This window comes from Panthera uncia, chromosome B1 (assembly GCF_023721935.1).
Source record: "Panthera uncia isolate 11264 chromosome B1, Puncia_PCG_1.0, whole genome shotgun sequence".
Taxonomy (NCBI): domain Eukaryota; kingdom Metazoa; phylum Chordata; class Mammalia; order Carnivora; family Felidae; genus Panthera; species Panthera uncia.
This window is the reverse complement of record NC_064811.1, coordinates 129,741,525-129,751,922: the sequence shown is the minus strand read 5'-3', so window position 1 is coordinate 129,751,922 and position 10,398 is coordinate 129,741,525. Positions and strand designations below refer to the sequence as shown.

The 10,398-nt window shown below is 35.4% G+C and overlaps 1 pseudogene; it reads right to left on the bottom strand.

The window, feature by feature from the left end:
* Positions 1–1,400: 1,400 nt before the first annotated feature.
* On the bottom strand, positions 1,401–2,041 carry LOC125923782 (cyclin-dependent kinase inhibitor 3-like; annotated as a pseudogene).
* Positions 2,042–10,398: the final 8,357 nt, after the last annotated feature.

Sequence of the window (10,398 nt, the reverse complement as noted above, 5' to 3'; positions counted from 1 at the left end):
CATGCTAAATGAGAAGCAGTAAGATTGCCTGAGCCTGCATGGTCTAAAATGGAACCTAGAATGCTGGTAGAGACAACTTCTGTCTCTGTGCAATAGCCCTATGTGGAGTATTGACTGGGGCTTATAGCAAGAGTTATATCCTTTTATAATAAACCAGTAATCTAGTAAGTGAAATATTTCCCCTGAGGTCTGTGAGCCGCTCTAGCAAATTAATGGAATTCAAAGAGGGGTTGGGAACCTTTAATTTATAGCCAGCAGGTCAGAAGTGCAGGTAATAACCTGGGGTGACATCTGAAGGGGGCTGTGGGAGCAGTCTTGTAAAACCGAGCCCTCAACTTATGGAATCTGATGCTATCTCCAGGTAAATAATGTCAGAACTGAATTGAATTATAGGATATCTAGCTGGTGTCAAAGAATTACTTCTTGGTGTAGTCAACCTACCACTCCGCTATTGCTTTGGAATTGGTACTACAACCTATTTACTATCGTCAAAGCTTTGCAAAAATTATTATTCAGGGAATGTGTGGAGGTGGATCTCAGTTGTAACCTGACACTACAGTTCAGCAAATTAGGGCAATGAAGTGACAAAAGCATCCTGATGATTATACAAATCACCAGTACACTGTGCTTTACCCCCTTGCCCCAGGATGGTCACCTCCAGTTCTAACCAGTTGATCTCGAGTACCTTTCAATGTTGGGAGGGGAGTGCTTCTTATCATTAATATTCAGAACGTGTTTCAGAGTCAAGTTGGGCACAATTGACCATTTGTCACCGGACAAAACATACATAGGTTACCTTGCTAGCCTTCGTGTAAGTCTTGCAAAGATTTGCTGAGATGAGAAGCGCAGAAAGCCATGTAACAGGGAGATGGTTGTCCTATTGCATACTGTCTGAATACGGACGACAATCCAGACTGAGAAACTTCTCAATACCAATAAAAGAAGAGACTCAGAAAGACTGAGCAGAAGGAGCTGGTAAAGCTAAGAACTTTGGAGCTGCCAATAAAATGGCACAATATTATCTTCTTGGATCTTACATAAACGGTGACTAGAGATGGAGGCAGACTCTGTTAACTAAAAGCATTACAAAAGCATTTAAGGAATAGGACGTGTCATTTTTAATTTCCAACATCAAGCATGACTCCTAGATCCTCGTTCAAATATCTATCTTCCTTTCTGTGTTGCAGTCTCTTGGAGATTGCATATATGCAATTATTTATTTATTTATTCAATTATTCACTTTTTTTTTTGGAATTTGTCAGTAAAAGCTTTAGGAATATCTGCACATATACATTTATATTCAAGCCGATAACACTGGTAAGTTTCATTTCAATACAAATCATGTTAAATAGTTCTTAAATTTCAGACATGGTCGTATATATGTCATTTAAATTTCTTTTTTATCTAGATACAGATCTTGACAATGACTCTCTTGATGCTAGGCGTACAGCTAGTTTGTCCCGAAACTCATGAAAATAATGATGTTGCTTTATAGTCTTGTATTGTTCCAGATCCTCTTGGGTCTCCCAGGCTGTCTACAGCTTGCTGAGAGGAAGCTGCGTGAGACAGGAACAGTAGGAGACAAGTGGGTACAGACAAGATCTCCCAAGTCCTCCATAACAGTGGATTAAGATTTTTCAGTTCTTTTTTAAGGCAGATTATAAGCCCCTCCATTATTTCACAGCAGATGGCTACATCGGGAGTCCCTCCGTCTGGGATTGGATGATCATGAGTGATAATTCCATAGTGATGGTAGAGGTCCACAAGGTTTGGGACGCGGTATTTTGACAGTTCCCCTCTGGGGCAGAAAATAAATACGCCTCGTATATCACAGCTCCTTAGTTCTTCTGTACCTTTTTGGATATCTCTTCTAACATTTTTAAATTTACCATCTGGAAGAGCACATAACCCAAGAAACTGAGAACAATTTACTCGTGACAGGGGTAGTCACGGTATCTGAATTGGATTCTGTTCATCTTCAATAGGCTCTTCTTCTGATGCGTCACATTCACTTGTTTGCAATGAACTGGGTGATTTCATCACGGGCTACCCCACATCACGACTGGCTACCACCTCCAATCACTTATTATTTTATGAACTCATTCATTAAGAATACACTACGTACTGAAGATTATCCTGAGTGTGAGGAATTAAATAACAAATAAGCTGTGGTTCCTGGACTCGAGCTGTTGTCAACCTGGGCAAAGTCGGATGTCAGACAGATATATATACAAAAATTACAATATAGAAATATAAGAACAAAGGTGTTGTGTAAAGTGCCACGGGAGCATCAACCATTTAGTGCCCAACTACACCTAAGGTTGGGGAAGTCACCAGCAAAGGTCAAAAAAGGCTTCTGAAAAAGAATCAATGTGGTATTTAAATGTATTTATTGAAATAGTAGGAGCTTATTCAAATGGCAGGGGAAAGGTCATTTTACATACCAAGAATAGAGGTGCTGGATCAATTAGAAAGCTTTGAGCTGTGACTAACAAAAAATATGATTAAATGTAGCTTAAACAATAAGGGACTTCTAACACTTCTAACTTGGAATGGCTAGAGAATTGTGAAGAAGTGGATAGAACACAATGTTTACAAGGTTCATAGTTATCAGATTATAAAGAGCTGTGTGTACCACATTAAATAATTTTCTTTTGCTTCCTCTACTTTTGTGTCATATTCAAGAATTTATTACCTAGGCCAACGTTATAAAGTTTCCCCCTGGGGCACCTGGGTGGCTCAGTCAGTTAAGTGTTCCACTCGATTTTAGCTCAGGTCATGATCCCAGGGTTGTGAGATTGAGCCCCACTTTGGGCTCCACACTGAGCACAGAGCCTGCTTAAGATTCTCTCTCTTGCCCTCTGCCCCTCCTCCACTTGCACACACATGTGAGCCTTCTCTCTTTCTAAAATAAAATTTAAAAAATTAAAAAGATAACAGCTTTTCCCGTATGTTTTTTTCTAGGAGATTTATAGCTTCAGGTCTTATGTATAAATCTTTAATTCATATAGTTTATTTTTGTGTATGGTGTAAGAAAATTGTCCAACTTCTTTCTTTTTTTTTTTTTTTCTTTCATGTGTATATCCAGTTTTTCCAGCACCTTTTGTTGAAGACACCATTTACCAATTGTGTATTCTTGGCTCTCTTGTGAAAGGTCAGTTAATTGTATATGCATGGGTTTATTTCTGGGTCTCTATTGTATCTATTGGTCTATATGTCTGCCTTCATGCCAGTATCATACCGTTTTAATTACTGTAGCTTTGTAATATATTTTGAAATCAAGAAATGTGATGCTTCTAGCTTTGTTCTTTTTCAAGATTGTTTTAACTATTTAGGGTCCTCTGTAGTTCCATGTGAATTTAAGAATTATTTTGCCTATTTCTATAAAAAATGCTATTGTGATTTAGACAGGGATTGCATTGAATTTATAGATTGATCACGTTAGTACTATGGATATTTAACAATAAGTCGTTCAATCCAAGAGTATGAAATACTCTTCCATTTCTTTGTGTCTTTAATTTTGTTCATCAGTGATTTATAGTGTTCAGCGTACAAGTGTTTCATCTCTTTGGTAAGGTTTACCCTGAAATATTTTATTCTTTTGTGATGTTATTGTAAATGGGATTGTTTTTTAAATTTCTTTTTCAAACAATTCATTGCTAATGTATAGAAACACAACTTATTTATTGTATGTTGATTTTGTATCTACAACTTTACTGAATTATTTGTCCTAACGGTTTTCTTGTGGAGTCTCTAAGATCCAGAAATACTGTTCCTGGGTATTTATCCAAAAGAATTGAGTATATGTGTTGCCAAAGTGAGCACTATCCAAAAGAATTTAAATCACATCTTGAAAAGATATTTGCAGTCCTGTGTTCATTACAGCACTGTTCACAGTAGCCAAGATGTGAAAACAACCCAAATGCCCATCAGTGGATGAATGGATAAAGAAAATGTGGTATATACAGACAATGAGCTATTATTCAGCCTTCAAAAAGAAGGAAATCCGGGGTGCCTGGGTGGCTCAGTTGGTTGGGCATCCAACTTCAGCTCGGGTCATGATCTCGAAGTTCATGAGTTTAAGCCTCAAGTCAAGCTCTGTGCTGACAACTCAGGGCCTGGAGCCTGCTTCAGATTCTGTGTCTCCCTCTCTTTCTGCCCCTTCCCTGCTTGTGCTCTGTCTCTCTCTGTCTCAAAAATAAACATTAAAAATAAATAAAAAGAAGGAAATCCTACAATGTATGACATGGGTGAAGCTAGAAGACATTAAGCTAAGTAAAATAATACAGTGAATAACAAATTCTGTATAATTCCACCTATATAAGGTATCTAGAATACTCAAAGGCATAGAAGCAGAGAGTGGAATTTTAGGGCTAAAGGGAATTGGGGAGTTGTTATTCAATGGTTGTTACAGTTTCAGTTATACAAGATGAATAAGTTCTAGAGATCTAATGTACAACACCATGCCTATAGTTACCAATATTATATTGTGCCCTTAAAATTTTGTCGAAAGAACATGTTAAATTACATTTTTTATAATAATTTTCATTATAATTTTTTAAAAAGTAGGGCAGAAAAAAAAGGAATTTGAATTTCATCCTGAAAATAATAGAGAGTAGTTGAAAGATTTCAGCAGTGGACAGTATGGTCAAAATCAAATTTTATAAGCTATTGTTAAAGAACACAATTCAATTGAGTGAATTGTAAAGATCTTATTGGCTTTATTCAGTGACTTGTGAATTGGGCAGTATCCCATCCAGCACGGAGAAAGGAGCTCCAAAAGCTGTACAAGGCAAGAGATTTTAGGGTCAGAAGGGAGAAGTAACAAGGAAGCAATGGTGGGCATTTGCTAACCGGTTAAAGCAGTTAGTTCCCTCATATGGAACAACGGGAAGTCTCAGAGCTGCTGCATCAGGCAACTTGTGCTGAATAGGCATGTTGAGATTTGTTGCTGACATAGGGCTAAATTTGAATGACTCCATCTTGGGCCTGATCTGGGTTACTTCAACACGATCTTGGCAAAGAATGGAATATGCATTGGAGTGGGGCAAGGCTGGAACCAAAGGTCCAGTAATGAAGATAGATGGGCTCTTGGAAGGATTTTTATTGTAGAAGATAGGGGAATTCAAAATAGCTCTATGGTCCAAACTAGGGGTTGGATACCAGTACTATTAAACATGATAGTAAATAGAACCAAGAAGACAAGATATGTGAAGGAGGTTGAAGTTTTGAATCTCTTGAGAGCAAGAAGAAAAGTTGACAAAATTTAGAAATTCTCTCTTCTACTTCTGGGTATCCTGTACCAAATATACCCTTGGTACCTATCACTGGCCATTACACATAGCTGAGGTTGATTAGTTATTTAATAATAAAGTCTGACAAATCTAGTCATTTGAAACTAAATTGTCATTAGTTAGAACTTAATAGTAAATGGTTAACTTTGAAGGCATGGTTTCTAGCAATTTCTTTTTTTTTTTTTTTTTTTTTTTTTTTTTTTTTTAAGAGAGAGACAGAGTATGAGCGGGGGAGGGTCAGAGAGAGAGGGAGACAAAGAATCCTGAGCAGCCTCCAGACTATCAGCACAGAGCCCACGTGGGGCTCAAATTCACAAACCGTCATGATCTGAGGTCATGATCTGAGCCGAAATCAAGACTAAGACGCTCAACCGAATGAGCCACCCAGCTACCCCTCTAGCAATTTCATGTATGAAAATTTCTTTATATGATCATAAAAAAATTGCGTATCCCACTGGAGTAGAAGTATGCTTTTACGATTTGTTGATAAAATGCCTAATGGCAAAATGTTACCTGGAACCTCTATTAATCAAAACAGTCTCATGCATTTAAAATAGACTACAATTGTGTATGCCATGCATTATTTATTATTTATTCAATCAACAGTGATTAGTGTACATATGGAGTTACAGACCTCTTGAAATAACTCCAACTTCCAAGAGGCCCCAGAACACCATGTGGTGCTTGATTGTTTTGGTTTAATTGTCACATCATAGAAATAAAAGCAGGAAAATCTTAGAAAGTCAGATAGAACCATCTACTTCTGATAATTTAAATGCTCTATAATCTTCAAAATCCAATCCATTTAAATTTTTTTTAATCAATGTAATTTTGACATTTCATTGGGAAGAATGTTGCTCCTTATAAAAACCCATATAAGTGGCGTCTGGGTGGCTCAGTCGGTTGGGTGTCCGACTTCGGCTCAGGTCATGATCTCGCGGTCTATGAGTTTGAGCCCCGCGTTGGGCTCTGTGCTGATAGCTCGGAGCCTGGAGCCTGTTTCGGATTCTGTGTCTCCCTCTCTCTCTGACCCTCCCCTGCTCATGCTCTGTCTCTCTCTGTCTCAAAAATAAATAAATGTTAAAAAAAATTTTTTTTTAAAAACCCATATAAGAAATCCTGATAATTCAGAGTTTTCTTGGCTCCAGGATAAATCACAATTATGGTGATCTTCTCATTTTATTAATCTCTGGGTTTACTTGCTTTCAGTGTCTTACATTACAAGACAGTCTTAACACTATGCTCAATCTGGGCTACATATATTTCCATGCAATTTTAATTTTCTTTCATTATTAAAAGCATAAAAATTTTAAATCCTTGACACTATTTATGGAAGTCTCCCCTTTTCATTAGCAAATCCTTATTAATCCTATTAACTGGTGCTGATATTTATTTAGTACATAAAATATTCATTCTCCAACTTAACAGTTAATTGCAGCTTCCTAAAATGTGTTTCTAGATTGTGTTAAAGAGATATCTGGATTAATAGATAGCAGAGCTGAGAATAACAGTGATTTCTAAGTCAGCTGCTAGGTACACATATTAACCTGCCCCCCCCCCAGTGCTATTTAATATTTAAATTCACTGCTGTATAACAAATTCTGAATAAAATACTTTTTAAAATCTCACCTTATTTGATGATCTATAGTTCGAACATACACGAAGTCAGGCATACATGATTTGTAATTTTTTTAGTGTTTATTTTTGAGAGAGGGAGAGAGAGAGTGTGTGTGAGCAGAGGAGGGGCAGAGAAGAGAGGGAGACACAGAATCCGAAGCAGGCTCCAGGCTCAGAGCTGTCAACACAGAGCCCTACGTGGGGTTCAAACCCATGAACTGTGAGATCATGACCTGAGCTGAAGTCAGATGCTTAACCTACTGAGCCACCCAGGCACCCCAGGCATATGTGATTTATAAAGCCAAAGGAATTATATAAGCAAATGTCTTCTAATGGTTATCATTGGATTAATTTCACCAAAATAATTAATTTATATTGCTTCATATACTCTCTAAAAGGAACCTGCTATTTGTAAACATTTCCTCAAATATAAGCACATGCTTTGCTAATAGAATTTCTTGAAGAATGAAGACAGCAACTTGGATTATAAAGGTCAATGACAGTGCAAGACTTGAGCTTTACAGATCATCAAGATGCTGTCTTGTTTGGCCAATATCCCCAGCAGCTTTTGCCCAGGTTAGGACTCTGAGCATCCAAAGAAATGCCGAATGTGTTCCTGTCCTGCTCCATCTTTAGCTAAATAAGTTTGTAATGTAGTATCTATGTATGTATGTCTCCTTCCCAGAAGTCTATAACCTACTGAAAAGCCAAATTATCCCTACACTATTTGTTGCAAAATTATTTCCCTATCGCTGATTTGAAATCTCACACTTATCAAATGTTGAATGTAATAAGGTCCTTCACTGAACCCTCTACCAATTCCATTGATACCTCAACCTAGTAATTAGACAATGTGTAATAGTTCTAAATGGTATTGCTTCATACAATGGTTAATATCTGATAGAAAAAGGGTTTGTCATTCTTTTCCATAACATTTCAGGTTATAGATATTTTGTTTTCCAAATGAAATTTAAAATTGTTGTTATCAAGATTCTCCAATCTAATTGGAATTTAAGGAGAATTAATTTTGATTTTGAGTATTTTTCTCTGTGAGTAAAATATATCTTCATTTTAAAATTCATTCAATTCATTCTGTAGAATTTTAAAATGTTCTTCATATAGTTCCTGTGTATTGTCTTTTAACATATTAATAGGCTATTTACTTTTCATGCTGTTTTTTTTCTCTTTTATATTTTAGTTATATATTAGTTACATTATTATTGCTAGCCAAGCTACTGATTTTTTTGTCTTAAATCTGTACCAAACAATTGTTTGCCTCTTCCTTTTTTATGTTAAATCTCTGGGGTTTATGCGTATAATTATATTGTCTACAAATCAAACTGTTTTGGCCCTATTTTTCATTGTCTACTTGGTTTTACCTTTCCTTGGCTAATTGCATAGCTAGCACATACAGAATAATATTAAAATTACTGTTCTTCCATGTCTTGTTCCTAACCATAATGAAAATATTTCTAGCATCACATGGTTAAGCCTGATCCCAGAATTTTATTTAAAATATTTTTAATTTTTTGGGGGCGCCTGGGTGGCTCAGTTGGTTAAGCGGCCGACTTTAGCTCAGGTCATGATCTCGCGGTCTGTGAGTTCGAGCCCCGCGTCGGGCTCTGTGCTGAAAGCTCGGAGCCTGAAGCCTGTTTCAGATTCTGTGTCTCCCTCTCTCTGACCCTCCCCCGTTCATGCTCTGTCTCTTTCTTTCTCAAAAATAAATAAACGTTAAAAAAAAATTTTTTTTAAATTAAAAAAAATTTAAAAAATTAAAATTAAAATTAAAAAATAAAATAAAATACTTTTAATTTTTTAAATGTAAGTATTCTAAATCCTAAAATCCATTCAAATCCTACAGTACATTAGAATAATAATGCACCATGACCAAATGGCATTTTTTCCAGACATGTTTCCAAATTGGAAAACTTTAATAATTAACTTTGTAAAACACTAATATCCCAGGAGAATAGCCATGACAATATCATAGCTGATGCTAGAAAAGAACTGACAAAATTGCCCAGGTATTTTTCATTTTAAAAACTTTCAAATACTTGTAACCATGTTGTGCTAGCTTTGAAAAAAGAAAAAAATATGAAGGCTCTTCTTTTGTTCATTGTATCATGAAGCCTTGTCTGAATCCACTTATGAAACCATCTGGGACCTAGGCAGGAATGGGATTCACAATATGAAAAATTAATGGGGCAAGCACACTGGTGAATCAGAATGGACACAGTCTTTACTATGTAATTTTGGGGACACATCTACTGGATAAGACCTTTTCTGGGAAGGTAGAGGGTACAGAATGGCTCTTGTTAACTTTCTCAATTTTTTTCCCCCTTTGGCCTATTGATTTCTGTTTGGATTCTATATCATTATTGAGGCAAATGTTGGCAATGAATATTTGCTAGAGTACCACTTATTTCATTTTTTCGAGTTTACTGTGTGTAAAGTATTGCATGAAAATTATTTGGAAAATTAATTCGAACTTGTATGTGGCTATTGGCCCAACTGTTATAATTTTGCTTAGTTGAAATTTACCTTTTTTTTGTGATTAGGATATCTATTATCCATCCTAATTGAGGTTTTAGCCAAATATAATATTTGGCTTGATATTATTTGTTGTTTTGCCTTTTTTGTATTAATTTTATTCTGTTATTATTATCATCATCATTATCTCCTTGGTTCTGGTAACTTAGGTTTAGTTTTTTCTGATTTCTTGGGTTGAATTCTTAGATTACTTATCTTCTTTGTTCTTTCCTTTTTTTCTATTTTCTGTTATTATATATATTTAGACATTCTTTAATTTTAGTTAATTCAGAAAAATCTAGAAAATACACGAGACAAATGATTAAAACATTCAGCAATTATAGATAGTTACCTTTAATATTTTGAGGTATACTACCCAGATAAGTTTTTATAGTCATCTAAGCTTGTAAGTAGATGAGATTATATCATAATACTTTCTGTTACCAGCGATTTTCCTAAACAATTAAATAATAAACAGTTTATGTTCAGATGTGCACACACACACACACACCATAATAATAATCATCATTATCATTATTTTTAATGATTCCAGATAATTTTATTTAACCTACATCCCGTATGTGAATTAATAATTACTTTCAAATTTTTACCTTCATTAAAAAAATACACAGATCTTTATGATCAAATTATTTTCTTTCTCCCCATTACTTCTTTCCCATCAGGTAAACAATCTTAATAATCTAGTATATATTGAAATCCATATTTGAATATATTTGTGTGTATTTTGCTTTACACATCTCTCAGTTAATACACATCATGGAAATTCTTATAGTTCATCAGTTATATATAAAACACATTTTATTTAATAGCTGCATAATACACCTGAATATATTCAACCATATTCCTAATTATGGATTTTAGAATTGTTTCCAGTTCTTGGTCACTTCAAAAATATTTTTATGTAGCCTTCTGTAATGCTGTTTTTTTCCCCATAAAC